Here is a 16,377-nt window from a genome sequence, read left to right as displayed (position 1 = left end):
TTTATTTTGTGACTGGAAGTTTGTGCCCCTTCATCTCCCTCACCTATTTCGGAGCAGTTTTATTGAGACCTTATTACAGGTCAGGCACTCTTCTAAGCACTGGGTATATATCAATGCATTTAATCCTCACAACTTCCCTGTGACGTAAGTAGTAGTATTATCATCCCCACTTTATACATGAGGAAGTTGAGGTGAAGAAATTTGTCCAAGGTCATCAGCTAGAAAGGGACCGAAGTAGAATTTGAATCCAGGCAGCCTGGCCCCAGAGTCTGAACTCTTAACCGTCAGCCATACAGCTTCCCTATGATGGTGACGGTAACGGGAATTGGAGATAGGATGACAGCCAACAGGGCTTTAAGGATGGGTTGGTCCCAGGTTTGAAATTTGGCACCCAAGCTCTGTCCCTTAGTTGGGAAGGGAAGGTCAGGAAGACTCGGGAGAGGGAAGCGATTCAGGTGCAACTCTCAGGACAGGAGTTTCCAACAGTCCCCAGCCTGGCACCTTCCTATTAGCCCACAAAGCACCGGGGTGGTCTTTCTCAAATGCAAATCTGATCCTGTCACTTCCCTGCTTAAAGCTCTCTATTGCCCTTGGGATAAAACACCCAAGCCCTTAGATGGACTGCAAGGTCCTCATTAGCTCCATCTCAGCTCCCCACCGGGCCTCTCCTCTCCACATGGCTTCTCCTTTCTGCCTCACTTGGGGTCCTGCACACTCCACCACACTGCATCTCACTCTTGCGCCTTTTGGACCATTGGCCTAGAGAGCTCTTCCTTACCTCACCCCTACTCAACCCCGCTTTGGCCCTGCTCACTCTGAGTCTCTGCTTAAACGCCCCTCTCTTCTAGAAAGCCTGCTCCAAACCCCTCAGACTGGACTGTGTTCCCCTGCTAGACCCATACTTCCCTTCTAACACTCACCACATTTCTTGTAATTGCTTTTCTTAAAAACAACAATACTTTTAATTATAGAAAATTCAAATATAAGAAAACAAAGAGAACGTTTTCACCACACAACTTCAATTATTAGCTCACACCAATCAGGTTTCACCTGAACTCCCAACAACCTCCCTCCTCCTATATTATTGTTAAGCAAATAATACAGATCATTTAATTTCATCTGAAAATGTTTTATTTAGCCAGTGTCTCGAAAAGATAAGGACTTTAAAAAAATCATAGTTACAATATCATTATCATGCTTTTAAAAAGCCAATTATATTTTTTTCTTTTTTCAACGTTTTATTTTGAAAAATTTCAAACCTACAGAAAAGTTGCAAGAATAATTCAATGAACAAACCTAAATTTCTCACCTAATTCACCCATTGTTAATATTTTGCTACATTTGTTCGCTGAACCATCTGAGATTAAGTTGCAAATATGAGATTTTACCCCTATACATTTCCATATAGATTTCCCCCAAACAAGGAGACTCTTCTATGTAACCATAATATGATGACCATATTCAGGAAATTTAAGTAGATACAATAAAATATGTATAATACAGGGACTTCCCTGGTGGTCCAGTGGTTAAGACTCTGCTCTTCCACTGCAGGAGGCATGGGTTTGATCCCTGATGGGGAATTGGGATCTTGCATGCCTCACGCGTTGCCAAAATTTTAAATAAATAAATAAATAAATGGTTAATTCATGTTAAAAAAATATGTATAATGCAATCCATATTCACATTTTGCCAAACGTCCCAATGCTGTGCTTCACAGACATTGTCCTTTTTTCAATCTGATCCAGAATCATGCATTGCAGGTTTAGTTGTCTTGTCTCTTTAGCCCATTTAATCTGCAACAGATCATTCTTCTTTCATGACATTGATATTCTAAAGAGCCCCTGCCAGCTGAGCCTGACCTTGAATTTAGGTCTGTCCTGTGCTTTCTCTTCTGGTTCTTCATTCCTCAGATTCTGCATCTTTGGCAGTTGTGCTGCCTAGGAGATTGTGTCCATGTTAGGGGGTGGATGTCCATTTTATTTCACTATGATGACATTGATTTTGATTGCTTGATTTAGGTGTCTTCTAATTGCTTTTCAACTTTTAAATGGTCTGGGGGCTTTTTCCTGCTAGGCTGTGAGCTTCATGAGGGCAGAAGCCATGTCTGTTTTCTCCATCTCTGTATCCTCCTACCACAGCAGGTTTAAACTGGAAAGGTGCACCTGCTCTGCGCCAGCCCCGTGCCTTTCCCTCGGTTCAGCCTCACTGCCGCCCAGGGAAGGACTAATTGAGATCTCAGATGAGGAAAATGAGGCTCAGAAAGACGCAAACCCCTAACACAGTGATTCCCTCAAACTTCTACCTGAGCTGTTCCCTCCCTTTTTTTTTTTTTTTTTTTGCGGTACGCGGGCCTCTCACTGTTGTGGCCTCTCCCGTTGCGGAGCACAGGCTCCGGACGCACAGGCTCAGCGGCCATGCCTCAGGGGCCCAGCCGCTTCGCGGCATATGGGATCTTCCCGGACCGGGGCACGAACCCGTGTCCCCTGCATCGGCAGGCGGACTCTCAACCACTGCGCCGCCAGGGAAGCCCCTGTTCCCTCCCTTTTAAGGCTCTCCCTTTGGATGGCACCTGGGAAAAGTCCCCCATCCCCCTAAAAATTGGTTTCAATGGAAACAGAAATTCCCAAAAAGAAGGAATCGCATTAGCTGTCCAGGGCCTTGGGGCTGAGGGAGAGAGGTGGGAAGCCTTATTTGCATTTTTTCCATTAACAAGCTGGAGTTGAGCTAGTTTGCCTGGGGAGATAATTTGAGAGGGAAATCTTTGCATATTTTATTTAAAAGCACGCAGCGATAGGCGGGCAATAAAGCAGAGCGTGGCGATTAGGTGAGGCCTGCAGGGGGCGGGGGTGGGGTCCTTTCCCTTCTCTCTCTATCAACCGCCCCGCCCCGCCCGTCACTGTCCCTCCCACCCCCACCCCCACCCCCTTACCCCCGTTAGTCCTGGGAACCAGCCTCCTTAAAGGAACAGCCACCTTAAGCCTCAGAGCCATGGGGCTCAAGCCTCAGTAACTCTTGACGTTTTCTAGCTGATAGAGTTCAAGAGGGAGGTGAACTGCCCTGGGAGAAAAGAAGGGTGGTGGGGGTGGACAATAGAAAGGGGTCCAGTGTCCAAAGATGAGACCGTAGCCCTGTGGTTCTAAGTGGTGAGGAGAGAGAAGTGGGAGGGATACCACCCCTATAGGGGGCTTTAAAAATATGAGGGAGATGTTTTGTTCGTCTCAAGTGTGTAGGCAGTCCTATTGGTATCTCTCATGTCTAGGGGACAGGGGTGCTAAACTGGGACCCTGCCTAGGACAGTCCCACTCAAAGAATTATCCAAATGCCAAGGCACTCCCACTGAGCCAGTAACTCTCCCTGCACACCTGAGCAACACTTTCCTTTTAAGTCCTGCCACATTGTTGCCGTGGGATTCAAGGCAGACCTGGGTGAGACCTGGGCAGTTGAGTGTTTAGTTGAAGGAGTAGGGTCCTTGCTCCATTGCAAGCTGTTCAACTTTGTGCAAGACACTTAGCATCTGTGACTGCCTGTTTCCTCTTCTATAAAAAGGCACACCATTGCTTACCTCCCAGTGTAGTCATGAGAAAGGAATGGGGAAATAGAGGGAAAGGTTCTATCAACTATAAAACTCTGATCACATATAATGGGATATTATCACAATGGGGAGCAGAGCCATAGGCTGCTAATTTAGTAACGGACTCCTGAGGGTAATTAACCTTCTCCGGGTGAAGTTCATTAGGCGTGATGTAGCCATTCAGACTCCCCATTCCCAAAATGCACATGTGCATGCACAAATGCACACACACAAACTAAAAGATCTCAGTAATAATTAGGGGAGTATCTGAGTGTCTCATATAAAAGGAGTTTCATTACGGAGATCAAGGTGGTGATTGTACCTGAGACAAGTTAGGGGAGGAGAGGTCAGGAAATCAACCTAGAAGATTCTGCTCCTATCTGGGTGAGTTTTGGGGGTAGGAAGGAATTCAGGGGTGAGGGGTTTTGTGAGTCCTGGGAAGGTGTATGAGGATTTCAGGTACTCTAGGCACAGGAAGTGGAAGAGATAGCACCTTCCCTTCCCTCCATTTTCCCAAAGAAGGAGGAAACAGGCATCTGGAGCATTAACTGTAAAGCTGTAGCATGAAGCAGACGCCTGCTACCATGTCTCCCTCCCCTTTCCATCCCAATGGCAACTTCCCATCTCTTGCTCAGTTCCATTGAACTTAGTCCCAGGTGGGTCATGGGGATACTCCCTATCTTAGAGAATCCTTTCTGGGTACAGATGAGCCTGTTTCTCAGGCAAGGAGTCTGAAACCTTGTTTCTTTCTAGTAGGCATTTGAGGGGAAATGTGAGAATAGAGAGTACTGTGTCTGTCCTGCCAGAAATGGAACCTACCTAAAGAAACTTTGGTTTATTCACCTATAAAATAGGATAATAAAATAGGGTGAAATGGCACATAGGAAGGCTTGATACAGCTTGGTCATTCTTTTCTCACCTGTATCCCTTCCCTGCTCTTTATCTCTACCTTGTTCTTTTCCAGTTCTCCATCCTCTTTCCCATTCCCCATTCCCATCTCAGCTCTTTCCCATCCTGTCCTAGAGCACCCTCATTCACAACCATTCCATTTTTAGGACCTCCCGTGGAAAGTAATCCCAACCTTGTTAATACAAGCAACATTTACTTTTCTTTTTCTTAAATTATTAATAATCACAAACAATAAAGATTACCATTTCAGTAGCCTCCATTAAAATTAGTTTCAAAACAGCATAACGATTTCACTGTTTAGAAAACAAATGGTCAATTACTGAAATTAAAACATTTGCTTCTAGACGGGGTAAAAAATAATATCAAGGCAAATTAACAAAACAACAACAACACATTGGGCTGTAAAATATTTTGCAATTTACAAAGCAATTTCAAGAGCATTATTTAATATGCACAGCAATCCTGTGTAGTAGATGGCACTTGCTTTCTTACCCCTTTCAAACCGATGAAAAAACTGAGGCTCCAAAAATTTAAGTGAATGTATCTCTTGTTCAAAGCCTAGTGAACTTGAAAACAGACTCCAAAGCCAGTTTTCTAAGGGGTACAAGGAAGAGGAAGGGAATAGGAATGGGGAAGAGTCAAAGGTTGGGTGGGGGGGTGAGGAATGGGTATGAAACTGGGCATGGAGTAAGTGGGATGGGATAATATGTGTAGGACAGGATGCTGAAGGGAATGAGATTGGGATGGCGATAGGGTAGGAGAATATGAAGATGGTTATAAAGGCAAGTAGGGAGCGGTTGTGGGGCAACGTGGAGTTGAGGTGGTGAGAGCACTGATTCTGCAGCCAGATTGCCTGGGTTTGAATCCTGGCTCTGCCTCCTACCAGCTATGTGAATTTAAGCAAGTTGCTCAACACCCCGGCCCTCAATTTCTTCATCCGCAAAATGCAGAGGATAATAGTACCTTTCTCCTAGGGATTAGATGAGTTAGCACAGGTAAAGCACCAAGAACAGTGCCTGTCCTGACACAGAGTTAGCACTCTAAGAAAATACTCCTCTCCTGCTCCCCTCTGCCTTCTCCTCCTCCTCCTTCTTCTTTCTCTTATTGCTGTTGTTGTTAGGACGATGCTTTGGGCTGAAATAGAGAAGTGAGTTGGGAAAGATGGTATTGAGAATGGGGAGAGGATGAGCTGGCCACAGGGACAGGAATAACGCAGGATGCAAGTAGGAATAAAATTGGGGGAGGGGGAGGGGGAGTATGGCATTGAAACCCACCAGACCCACCAGATAAAAGAAGCTTTGAACTTCTTCACAGGGGTTTGGACACAGACATATACATCTGTGTACACCTGCATGTTCTGGACTGAGCTTATGTTGTTGGGTTCCTGCAGAACCAAGTTTAGTTGATATTAAGCAGGGAGGGTCTTTTGCGGGAGTATTGTTGGTTCCCATAATGAAGCCCAGTGGCCTGGTGCAGAAGCCCTTTCTTCAGAGGACTGGCTTCTGGGGTTCCCGGTCTGTACCCGTTACTACCACATACACTCCCAAACTCTGAAGGTTCTGAATGTACCTGAAGACAGAGGCTTGTGTGGCTCACAGACAAGTGGGATACTTTACTGAGTTTATTATACTGCCCAGCATCCCAGGAAGTGATGTGATGTCTCAGGCCAACCTCATGAGAGCAAGCATTCATAACAGTTGTACAGGTAAAGCCTCGCTCCTCATTGCAGTTGCCAGCTTAGAGACTCCTCTGCCTCTTGGACAGTGCCCTGCTTCTGAACTCTCGGAGGCTCCTGGTTCCTGGGTCTCCAGGGTAAGTCCTCTTCACTTTTCCTAGGAGGTTGGTTACCTACTTTTACTCATCCTCCAGGTCACATCCTCCACATCAGCTCCTCTGTGAACGCTTTCCTTTTTTTTTTCTTTTCCTTTATTTTCTTTTGGCCTCCCCCGAGTGGCTTGCCAGATCTTAGTATCTTAGTTCCCCGAACAGGGATTGAACCTGTGCCTTCAACAGTGAAAGCGCAGAGACCTAACCACTAGACTGCCAGCTAATTCCCTGTGAACGCTTTCCTGATCATTCCCTTTGAACGTGGAAATCTTTTACTTCCCACCTATTAGAACAAGTTTTACAAAGTGCTTCCACAGCACCATGGACAGAGTTGTATTAGCACTTATCACACTGTACTCTTATTACCCGTGTCTGGGTCTCCAGGAATTGACTGTGAAGTTCCAGTGGGCTGGGACTGTGTCTGATTCATCTGAATCACCACTGCCTACCAGAGGGGCTGGAACATGGTAGACAGTAATAAATATTTGTTGAATATAGGAATTTCCTCTCTGACTAAGACAGGGGCTTGAGAGCATCCTGGAAGCAGGTTCCTGGGAGGAGGTGTCTGGTGACAATGGTGACAGGAACAGTGTGACACAGACATGTTTGCAGACTGTGGGGTTCTGAGCCCCCTGGGGATGTCGTCCATCCTGAGAGATCTGGGACAGAGACAAGGGTGTCCAGCAGCCCTGAGGATTCACGCACCTGGAGTGGCCTCTGTAGCCACGGTGGCCTGAGGAAGCCCAAGGAAGGGCAGGACCACATCAGCTGGGGAGGAGCCCTGCTGTCCTGCGTGTGGCAGGCATAGTGTGGGCAAGGCTGAGCCAGCACACACTGTCTCTGGAGGATCTGGCTTCCCACTGCCCTGTAGCTCCCTGGACCTTCTGAAGGATGGTTCTGTGAGGAACAAGGCTACTCAGAGATTTCATGAGAAAAAAATCTCCATGAAGGCTCTTGAGAAAGGTCTTTGTGGACTAGACAGTAACTTGAGAACAACAGACCCTGGGGAAAGATCAGGCCAGTGAGGATGTAGGAAGCAGTCAGAGAAGGTCTTGTAAACCAAGCTAAGCAACTGGAGAGCCTTGGAAAGGTCTTAAGTTGGAGGAGTCTTATGGAAGCCCACTCCAGAGCAGTGTGGTGAATGGAAGGGAGGGAGCCAGGCTGGGATCCCTTCCAGTTTTCTGGGTGAGAGATGACAGTGGCCTGAACCAAGATGGGGAAGCTGGAGTGGACAGGAAGGCATGGGCTAGAGAAGCGTTCAGAGGCAGAAGGGACAGGACCTGGTGACGGGTGTGAGGAGTGACTAGGAGGACCAAGGCTTATACCCCAGGTGACTGAGTGGGGTGAGCAGATTTGTGGGTGACGAGATGAGCTCAGTTTGGGACATGGGACGTTTGAGGTGCTGTGGGTCATCCGAAGGGAGCTGTCCAGTGGGCAGTTGGAGGCAGAGACCCTGCTGGAGTCCAGAGGATGGGCAGGGGCCAAGGCACAGAGTGGAGGAGATCCCAGGAGGAGTAGAGACAGGAGGTCCCAGGGAGCCCAGGGAGCATCAAGGTCTAGGGAGTTTCTTGCCCTGCGAGCTGTCTGAACACTGAATGTTGGGGGCTGGCCAGAGGAGTCCAAGAAGCTTGAGTAGTCAACCCGGGTCCCCTCCAGTCTGCTAACTTGCACCCGCTCACACGTGTCGACCTACGGTTCCAGTCCCACATCTATGCTCTCACTTGCAGGCCCACATCACTCGCACAGCCCACATTCGCAGAAGGCGCACCCCTCAGCCCTCTCTCTCTGTCTTCCCTCCACAGTCCCACCTCTCCCTGCAGACCCTGGGGTTAATCTTCCCCCTCCCCCAGATTAGGGGCACTGCCCCTCTTTGTGCGGCCCAAGTGCCCGAGGCGAGAGACCTGGGAGGCTTGCGGCCATCCGGGCAGCTGAGTTGGGGAGGGCGGAGAGGGGCGCGGGGGTGGAGACACAAAAGTGGGGAGGGATCCTGGCTGCAGCTGTCCCGCGAGGGGCCGGGACAAAGGGCCTGCTGGCGGGCCCGCTGGAGCCGTTTTCATGCTTGTTGGGATTAAGCGCAGGAAACGTCGCTCGCAATCGTGCGGATCAACAGTCCCGTGAGCGCCGGCGCGTGGGGCGGGCTCGGCTCCACCCGCCCCCAGCTTTGTGCTGCGCCCTCGGCTCCAGGCGGCGCAGGGGTCCGGGGAGGCCGCCCCTTTGTCCGTGCCTTTCGGGGGACGAGCCCCGCCCGGGGACCGCTGGACACCAGCTGAACGCCGGCTTCCTGCCCTCTCCTTCCTTCCCGGCACGGAGCACTAGGGCTCCACCTTGCGCCCCATTATGGGGCAAGCTCACGGCCCCCCAAGCACCGAGCCCCTCAGACTGCTCCCATCCCACGGCCCGAGCCCTCTTTCATCCCCGGGGGGGGTGGGGGAGTGGGGGGGTGGGAGGGTGGGGGGGGGGGGGGGTACATACAGGTCCTTGGGGGACCTGGCCCCTCCCCCGGCCCTGACCTCAGTATGATGATTCCCCTTTTCCCTGAGCCACCTCCCTCCTCCCGCGGGCCAGTCCCACAACCAGCCGAATCTCTTCTCAAATCTACTGGAGATAAAAAAGAATGGAGCAAGTAGAAGATCGACCGCCCCTGAGCCTGGGGGTTTGGGAAGAGGAGCTGGGAAGGATAAGGTGTGGCTAGAAGCCTTCAGGCCTGGAGATGGCGGAGCAGACTCATTTCTAGCTGTCCGGCGCTGGGGCTGGGAGAGGGTCGGGGGTCTGCGGCGGTGTGCAAACCACCCCCCACCCCGGGCTGGGAGCACTTTTATTTCTGAGAGGGGTTGGGGAAAGAGGAGGAAGCACGCGTGTGGGTCTGTGTCCAGGAGTGTGTGTGAGTGTGCGGGTGTGTCTGTGCACGGGCGCAGTGCATAGGCATGGGGTCTAGTGCCCCTGTGTCTGTGGGTGCCTGGTGGGTGTGGGCATGTATATGAGCGTGGATTTGAGGTCTGATTTGGAACACCCCCATCTCATGCTCCTCACCACTAGCATCCCCATTAAACTCATAGGTCTGGGAGTCAAGGCCCTTTAGCAATTATTTCTAATATACAGCACAACTGCCCAGCTGCATCTCCTAGCTCTGATGACCTCCCCATCCTCTCCTAGTCAGATAGTAACAGCTGACATTTATGGACTCCTTCCTATGTGCCAGGCTCAGCTCTAAGCCCTTTACATGTGTAAACTTATTGAACTCTCACAAAATGCTATGAGAGAAACACTAACTGCCCCATTTCACAGTTGAAAAAAGTGAGGCACAGCTAGTAAGTGGAAGATCCGAGACACCTGGGTCCAGTCTGCGCTAGGAATCACTATCCTTTGTTGCCTCAACTTCTACTCATTCTCTAGGCTCTTCTTCCTCCAGGAAGTTTTCCTTGATCAGGTGTTCAGAGATCTCATTGCTTTCCTGTTCTTGTTACCTGTTCATGCTGTGATTAGGAGGAAACACTAACACTGGGTTTGGGGTGTGGCCTGTAGGAAACAGAGGCTGGCAGACATGTCACAGGCTGCCATCAGGGGCCATTCAATCTCCTTAGAGATAGCCACTACAGACCTTTCTCCACTTATAACGGGGTTCCATCCCAATAAACCCATTGTAAATTGACAGTATTGTGAGTAAAAAATGCATTTAATACACCTGACCTACTGAACATCATAGCTTAGCCTAACCTACATTAAACATGCTCAAAACACTCACGTTAGCCTACAGTTGGGCAAAATCATCTAACATAAAGCCTGTTTCATAATAAAGTGTTGACTACCTCATGTGATTTATTGAATACTGTACTGAAAGTGAAAAACAGAATGGTTGTGTGGGTACAGAATGGTTGTAAGTGTATCAGTTGTTTACCCTGACGATTGTATAGCTGACTGGGATTTGCCACTGCCCAGCATCCCGAGGGTATTGAGAGACTGACTATTATACTGCATATCACCAGCCTGGGGAAAGATTAAAATTCAGAATTCAAAGTAGGTTTCTACTGAATGCTTATCAGTTTTGCACCATCAAAAAATAAAGTCAGGGCTTCCCTGGTGGCGCAGTGGTTGAGAGTCCGCCTGCCGATGCAGGGGACACGGGTTCGTGCCCCGGTCCGGGAGGATCCCACATGCCGCGGAGCGGCTGGGCCCGTGAGCCATGGCCACTGAGCCTGCGCGTCCGGAGCCTGTGCTCTGCAGCGGGAGAGGCCGCAGCAGTGAGAGGCCCGCGTACCGCAAAAAAAAAAAAAAAGTCAAAAAGTCATAAATCAGATTCTCCTAGGTGAGCTGGGGAGTGAACCTGGCGTCTGGCCCTCCATCCGACACACCAGGGAAGAGGCACCAGAGACCATCTGTGGTTCCCACGCACAGGAGTCTTCCTCCCAGAGTAAAAATGGGCCAGAAGGAATGAGGATAATGAGAAGGATTAGTGAGGTACAGGGGATCTCCAGCCCAGACATTTGAAGAGAATTCAGCGAGCAGCAAAAATTCTGTGGAGCTGCAGAGGATGGTAGCCCTCACAGCCGAGGGCTGCAGCGACACCGGCTTTCAGAGTGATGAAGACTGCTTTGAAAACCAGAACACATCAGGAAATGACAACTCACTAAGGAGTAGAGTTGTGCAAAAGAGAACAAGAAAAGGGCAAACAGGGGGAAGAGCAAGTCACCACTGAGCAGGATTCTCCAAGAAAGGCTGAAGATGAGGACGATCGAGAGACACGTCAAAAGGTGCCTGGAAAGGAAGTATGGTACAGTTTATGAGTTTTGTAGGGAACACAAAACAACCCTTAAGTATATCATCTGGGGCATTTTTGTTTGTTTGTTTGTTTTTTGCGGTATGCGGGCCTCTCACTGTTGTGGCCTCTCCCGTTGTGAAGCACAGGCTCTGGACGCGCAGGCTCGGCATGTGAGATTTTCCCAGACCGGGGCATGAACCCGTGTCCCCTGCATCGGCAGGGGGACCCTCAACCACTACGCCACCAGGGAAGCCCGTCATCTGGGGCATTTTAACAGCAAGTTACCTGGCTCTGGTGATTGCGGCCTGTGTGCTGAACTTTCGCAGAGCCCTTCCTCTTTTCGTGATCACGGTGGTTGCCATCTTCTTTGTGATCTGGGATCACTTCATGGCCAGATATGAGTCTCAAATCGCTCAGCTCCCGTCTCCTGGCCAAAGGCTTCTGGACAGCCATTGGTTCTGGCTAAAGTGGGTAATTTGGGCCTGCCTGATCCTGGGAGTTATTTTCTGGCTGGTCTTTGACACCACCAGATTGGGCCAACAGCAGCTGTTGTCCTTCGGTGGACTCCTAATGTACCTTATCCTGACATTTCTATTTTCCAAGCACCCAACCAAAGTTTACTGGAGGCCTGTCTTCTGGGGTATTGGGTTACAGTTTCTTCCTGGGCTTTTGATACTAAAGACGGAAACTGGATTTATGGCTTTTGACTGGTTACGGAAACAAGTTCTGACATTCCTGGAGTACACTGATGCTGGCGCCACATTTGTCTTTGGTGAGAAATATAAAGACCACTTTTTTGCATTTAAGGTCCTGCCCATCGTGGGTTTCTTCAGCACTGTGATGTCCATGTTGCACTACCTCGGATTGATGCAGTGGATCATTAAAAAGCATTCCTGTGTCCACATCGAAGCAGGAAGGAAGGAGAGAGGATGCAACAGGAAGTCTCCATTCTGAGGAGGGCACCACAGTCTCTGGTTGGAAGGACCACTACAAATTGGGACCATCAACCATGTTTGTTTGAGAGGATGGATGGGTAATGCTAGTGACTATGGGAACATCTCCTGTTGAATCTGTAGTTCCTTCTGGCAATAGATTTGTTGGACAGAGAGTCTCCACTGCTGGTCCAACCACATTTACCATATGTCACCAAGTCTGAACTCCACACAATCATGACCACTGGGTTCTCTACCATTGCTGGAAGTGTCTTAGGTGCATTTATTTCTTTTGGGGTTTCATCCTCTCACCTGTTAACTGCTTCAGTTATGTCCACACCTGCAGCATTGGCTATTTCTAAACTTTCTTGACCTGAGACAGAAACACCTAAAATAACCCTCAGGGAGCATCCTCATGCATTTCCCTGGTGGCGAACATCGCTGTGAATTTGATTGCCTTTCTGGCCCTGTTGTCTTTTGCGAATTCAGCCCTTTCCTGGTTTGGAAACATGTTTGACTACCCACAACTGAGTTTCGAAGTAATATGCTCCTACATCTTCATGCCCTTTTCCTTCATGATGGGAGTGGACTGGCAAGACAGCTTTGTGGTTGCCAAACTCATAGGTTATAAGACATTCTTCAATAAAATTGTGGCTTATCAGAAACTCTCAAAATTGATCCATTTAAAGCAAGAGGGTGGACCCAATTTGTGGATGGTGTGCAGCAATATATGTAGATTCGTGCTGAGACAATTGCCACTCATGCTCTCTGTGGCTTTGCCAATTTCGGTTCCCTAGGCATAGTGATAGGCGGGCAGACTCACATCCATAGCACTTACCAGCACTTCTGTAGACATCAACTGCCATCATGTTTTGGAGAACGCCTTCAACTCCAGCTCAGTTAGAAACACAACCAATGTAGTATCTTGCTGCCAGAGTCTACTGAGCGGTACTGTTGCCAAGGGTCCTGGTGAGGTCATCCCAGAAGGAAACCATAGCCTGTATTTGAAGGACTGCTGCAATTTGTTGAATCCACCAACACTAAACTGCAGTTGGGTTCCTAATACATTTTGAGTTCAGCCACTTCTCCAACAGAACTCTAAGTACAGGTGCTGAATTTTCTGCTTTGGGGAGGAAAAACAATGCTATTTCCACAGATTGATACTTCTGTCATGGAATCAGCTTTAATTGGAAAGAAGGAAAACAGGATGAACACTTCAGTCTCCAGTCCCAGAAATGTTTTCTGTCTCAGAAGGAAATTCTAGAGACAATGCTGAGACGCTTCTTAATGAAGTGCTCATCACCAATGCTCTTCATAGCATAAAGACTAGGTTTTATGAGAAAACACAAACACTAATGACTGGAATAAAGGGGGATTCATACAAAAGAAAGAATGTGAAAAAGGTTTTGGAATACCTTAATTTATTTGTGTTTTCATTTTTGTTCATGCACAAGAGTAATTTTTTTAATCTATGTGTAAATAGTTGATTTGTGTTTGTGTGTGTGTGTGTGTGTGTGTGTGTGTGTGTGGTGATGGTGTTGATGATGAAGTAGGGATCTAAATGCCCAAAGGACTCTTTATCTCCGAAGTACAATATACTAGGATATTTCTAATTACTTTTTTAAAAAATCATAAATCGGGGACTTCCCTGGTGGTCCAGTGGTAAAGAATCCACCTTACAATGCAGGGGACGTGGGTTCAATCCTTGGTCAGGGAACTAAGATCCCACATGCCACGGGGCAACTAAGCCCGTGCTCCACAACTACTGAGCTTGCGCGCCTCAACTAGAGAGCCCGCGTGCCGCAAACTACAGAGCCCACGCGCTCTGGAGCCTGCACACCACAACTAGAGAGAAGCCTGCGCGCCACAAGGAAGAGCCCGGCGTGCCACAAGGAAAGATCCCGCATAAGCCTCAATGAAGATCCCACGCAGCCAAAAATGATCAAATAAAATAAATAAATAATAAATCTTAAAAAAAATCATAATCGCATCATCATAAGTCGGGCACCATCTGTACACAGAGCTCCGATATGATATGCCACACCTACTAGGGCTTGGGAGCCCACCTACCTTCTGCAGTCTCCTTATCCCCGTAACTCCTACACTCCCCATGCCCACTTCACTCCCTGCCTCCCTGCACCCCAGGTTTTAATCCCATCCCCTCTGACAACACTTGATGGTGCAGACCTATTTGGGGTCCCTGGAGAGAAGGTTTCCATGGACCCAGACCTTTCTTCTCCCCAGAGGACCCAGCCCTGCACTACCTCCCTGCCAACCCCTTCCATGCTTCCTCCTGTCCCTCGGGCCTGCTCAGGCCTCTGCTGTGTGCCTTGACCTATGGGTCTCTGGGTCTCAGCCCCAACCTCATCCCTCATTCCTCCTATTAAGCAAGTCTCCTCAGGTAGGACCAGAAACCTGAGTTAGACTTCCCTGCTCCTGGTCATGGGGTTTCTCTCTGGCAGGAAGGGGAAGGTGTCTCACTGGCTAAACCCCTCCCTAGTGTATGGAACTTCCCCACTCTTCTCACTGGCCCAGGGACTAAGAAATCCCCACTCAGTGACTTTAAAACAACCTCCCAAGTATAGAAGTCTCAGGCAGAGACCTTCACAGAGGGCAGCTGCAGCTCCCCCTCTCATTGGCTGAGCGGCTAATGCGTTAGTCTTTTGGATGCAAGTCTTATCTACCTGCGCAGGCAAGACTTGCTCAAGGGCAGGGCTGGCACTGTAGGGCCTTGTGCAGGGGGGCCTTGATTGTTTTAATGCAGACAAAGCATTCAGACCCATTTCCTCGTTCAGTCTGTACAGTTGCCACAGGCAAAGAAACAGAGGCAGTCTAGACAGTCTCTGGACCAGGTCTTCCCCACCCAGGTACAGCAGCAGCCTCAGAGCTTCCCACTATCAGGCCTGATGGCCAGCGTGCCTGATTGGAAACAGCAATTCTTGGCTGGGTCGGCTCATCCACTGGGGTCCTGCCTCAACATCCCGGCCCCAAACTCTGCTGACCTGGCTCCAGCCCTGACTTCCTGCTCTTGTCAAGCTCCTTCCCTAACCCACCACCACACCAGGGTCTGGGTCTGTCCCTAAACCCAGGATTGGCAGGGCTCCTGTCAACGTGCAATTCACCACACTTGTTCCTTGGTCTGGCTTTCGTCTTTTTCTCAGCTCAGAAAGCTCTCTTATGGAGAGGAATATTAGGCAGCTTTATTTTTTAAAAGCCTTTTTAAAATGATGTCTTTTAAATTTTAGATTCAGACTCCTTAAGGAAAAATTTGATTGTTTTTCTGTGAAAAAGTTAAGTGTGCATCACAAAAGCACTATCTATAATAATAATTCTCATTAACATAGTTTACTATGTGCCAGGTACAGTATTTTGCATAGTATATATCCATTTAACCCTTGCAACAATCCTATGAGGTAGTTACTACTATTGTCTTCATTTTAAGATGAGGAAACTGGAGAACAGAGAAGTTAATTGATTTGCCCAAGGTCACGGAGACAGAAAGAAATGGCGCCAACATCCAAATCCAGGGGTCTGGCTTCTGAGTCTGTGCTCTTAACCACCGGTTTTACTCAGAAAAGCCTTCATGTATTCAGGAAAGGGGCCTTTTCTGAAAATTCACCCTCTTGTGCTCTGAGGGCTTGATGTTGTCTTGTGAGAAATCCTCACAGTTAAAGTTATTCAAATCTAGTTACAGCCCTTTGCTAGAACAACATCTCTTAATAAATGGAACGTATTAAAACTGGTCCAGTATCAGGACTTCCCTGGTGGTGCAGTGGTTAAGAATCTGCCTGCCAATGCAGGGGACACGGGTTCGAGCCCTGGCCCGGGAAGATCCCACATGCCGTGGAGCAACTAAGCCCGTGCGCCACAACTACTGAGCCTGCGTTCTAGAGTCCATGAGCCACAACTACTGAGCCCATGTGCTGCAACTACTGAAGCCCACGCACCTAGAGCCAGTGCTCTGCAACAAGAGAAGCCACCACAATGAGAAGCCCACGCACTGCAACAAAGAGTAGCCTCCTCTCGCCCCAACTAGAGAAAGCCTGTGCGCAGCAACAAGAACCCAACGCAGCCAAAAATAAATATAAAATAAATAAAATTTTTTTAAAAAAAAGAATCCGCTCGCCAATGCAGGAGACATGGGTTTGAGCCCTGATCCAGGAGGATCCCGCATGCTGCGGAGCAACTAAGCCCATGTGCCACAACTACTGAAGCCTGTACACCTAGAGCCCGTGCTCCGCAACAAAGAGAAGCCACCGCAATGAGAAGCCCGCACACTGCCACAAAGAGTAGCCCCCGCTGTCCACAACTAGAAAAAGCCCGCGTGCAGCAACGAAGACCCAATGCAGCCAAAAATAAATAAATAAATTTATTTTAAAAAA

At 48.7% G+C, this 16,377-nt stretch overlaps 1 pseudogene; it reads left to right on the top strand.

The window, feature by feature from the left end:
• The first annotated feature begins 10,808 nt into the window (after nt 1–10,808).
• LOC111175456 (solute carrier family 28 member 3-like) lies at nt 10,809–13,114 on the top strand (annotated as a pseudogene).
• Nucleotides 13,115–16,377: the final 3,263 nt, after the last annotated feature.

The sequence above is a fragment of the Delphinapterus leucas genome, chromosome 1, assembly GCF_059928025.1.
Source record: "Delphinapterus leucas isolate spDelLeu-1000000601 "Yukka" chromosome 1, BTC_Dleu_Yukka2, whole genome shotgun sequence".
NCBI lineage: Eukaryota > Metazoa > Chordata > Mammalia > Artiodactyla > Monodontidae > Delphinapterus > Delphinapterus leucas.
This window is presented reverse-complemented; position numbering and strand designations above follow the sequence as displayed.